Genomic DNA, 2,871 nt, shown 5'->3' with positions numbered 1-2,871 from the left:
GCAGCACATTCTCCTGGGTTTGTTTTTACCTCTCTAGCCATTTCTTGTTTTTGTATCCTTTGCCATCATCTCTTGCTTTGTACCAAAGAAATGTTGGAGAACCCCAAGGCTTTGTTCCAGACTCTTCCCCCTCTCTGTCTCTCAACTTCCTCCTTGGGATGAGTAATTCCATCCTTTCTCTTGTATTTAAATACTATTTAAATGTAGATGACTCTCAAATTCATATTTTTAGCCCATATCTCACCTGTGTACCCCAGAATGCTAAAATGCCAGTCTGTCTGGGCAACAAATACATGTGCTAAGTACCGTGCTAGGGCCCAGTTCTCAGCAATACAGGAGCAACTACTCCTGTGCATTAAGTCTTAAGAGGCAGACAGATTTTTTTCTTTTTAAAGCAAACTATAAAGTGTATAATTATAAACTATGACAAGTGCACAGAAGGAAAGAAATGTTGTGCTAAGCATGAAACAAAGGAACATTACATAGATTGTGTGGTCAAAGAAGGTTTCTTTGAAAATGTAAAGCTTCATCTGAGAGCTGAAAGATAAGGGGCAGCCAACCCAGCACCTAGGGAACAGCAGAGGAAGGGTCTCAGGCTGGAGGCTTAAACTGTGGGTCCTTATTGTGGATGAAAACAGGCTTCGTATTGTATTTAGCTTTAAATCCACTGGTGCCACCATTTTTACTTACTTGTATAAACAATTAGGGACAAAACCAGAAACAAGGTTTTTACAGAGTAATGGGTTTCACTAACATAGCTGGTTTAAGTAAGCAAATGCCATTTCCTACAACAAGCATATTCTCTAGATTAAGTGAAATTATAATATGTTGCATGCCTTATGGTTGAAGTTTCCAGTTTGAGAATTTGTATATAACATTAAATGACTTTCCTACCATAGCTTTTTATGGAATAGCTCTGGGAGAATCTGTAACTATCTCAGGAAGCTTCTTGCTTCTTCTTAGTGAGCATAGTAAGAAACAGAGGCTGTACAAAATTAAACGTAAATAAGATCTCTTCTCCATTTGTCTTTCTTCCTTGGGTTTTTTGTTCCTTTGGTTTCTGAGGTTACCAGAGCTTAAGTATTCTTCAACCCTCTCTTCCTTATCTAAGAAGGGTAAATGACTAGCCTAATACTTGAAAAATTATGTACTTGAAAGGATTATTTTTTCTCCCAAGTCTCTACCAAATACCATCGTGAAATATATATATATATATTTAGACAAAACTCACTCAAAATATTTTTAAATTTAGAAAAATTTTCACAATAATGTATAAATGGATATTGAAAACATGAACACAAATGAGATTTCCTGGAAAGAGTACAGTTATTTTATTTAACTAAAATCTATTTGGTACTTAATACATGCCAATTATGCATTGTTCTAAGTGCTTTAAAAATATTAACTGATCATTATCATTGTCCTCACACAGCCCAATGATGTTATCCCCATTTTACAGATGAGGATAATTAACTTGCCCAGAGTCACCTAAATAATAAGTGGTAAAAATCAAGCAATTTGGCTTCCGAGCCTGGATCACTAACCACTACATTGTAGATCTGTTTTTCTCAACTGAATTAGACCCCGCAGCTCCCTTTGATAAGAAATATTTTGTAACACCACCCTTTCTATCCCTAAATGATCATCATAGATAGTATAAGCTACCTAACATATAATTTTAAAATCACATAAAATGACATATCTGAAATAAAGTCAAAGAAAAGTAAATAAACTAAAATGTCTTTCACTATGGAAATACTCAGTAATGGTCTACACTGGAAGACTCAGTAAAGTAGGCAGATCCTGGCACCTATGTGTTGAATCACTCCTACAAATGCAGCAGTGCTGAAATAACTACTCGTACACCAAGAACTGTAGTGATGCTGGAGATGTAATTTATCTGGAAGAGAGAACAACTCTCAGTCAAGTTCTGAACAACTAGAGAACAATTCTCTTTCAATTTAGGGGAACATTGAATTACTGAAAATTTAAGTGTATAGTAACACTGAAAAAAGTAAAGAGTTAGGTCCTCGGATAATTATAAACATGCTTTCACTCATGAGAATGTCCGGGGTCGGGGGGTCCTACATTTTGTGGGACTGTCCCTGTCCAGCCCCTCTCCACTGAATCCCACCTCTTTGTGACAACCCAAACCCCTTCAGCAGTTTCCCCCACCCCTCTGAGGAGTGGAGGTGAAATATTACTCTATGGAGAACCATTGCTGTGGATTGAGGAAAGAGCAGAGGAATGCTACTCCAGTGACAACCTAGCAAGGCACGATTAACAGGATTAAGGGTCGTATAATGGGGACAAATCACGCTCCTCAGATTGATGTGTCAGAATTTAGCCTTATTCCGGACTTCCCTGCTGGCGCAGTGGTTAAGAATCCACCTGCCAATGCAGGGGACACGGGTTTGAGCCCTGGTCCGGGAAGATCCCACATACTGCGGAGTAACTAATCTTGTGCGCCACAACTACTGAGCCTGCGCTCTAGAGCCCGTGAGCCACAACTACCGAGCCTGTGTGCTGCAACTTCTGAAGCCCGCGCACCTAGAGCCCGTGCTCTGCAACACGAGAAGCCACCACAATCTGAAGCCCGCGCACCGCAACAAAGAGTAGCCCCGCTCGCGGCAACTAGAGAAAGCCCACGCGCAGCAACGAAAACCCAATGCAGCCAAAAATAAAATAAAATTAAAAAAAAATAAAAGAATTTAGCCTTATTCCTTCTCTGTCCCATTCCCCCCACCACACACAAACCTGCCCCCAAAGAGACAATTTCCCCCAAGCAGCAGTAATACCCCGCACTAAGCTGCCCCAGCCAGAAACCTGAGTCAATTTTGACTCTTCCCTCCCACTCATCCAATGTATCAC

This window comes from Eschrichtius robustus, chromosome 16, assembly GCF_028021215.1.
Source record: "Eschrichtius robustus isolate mEscRob2 chromosome 16, mEscRob2.pri, whole genome shotgun sequence".
NCBI classification, from domain to species: domain Eukaryota; kingdom Metazoa; phylum Chordata; class Mammalia; order Artiodactyla; family Eschrichtiidae; genus Eschrichtius; species Eschrichtius robustus.
This window is presented reverse-complemented; position numbering follows the sequence as displayed.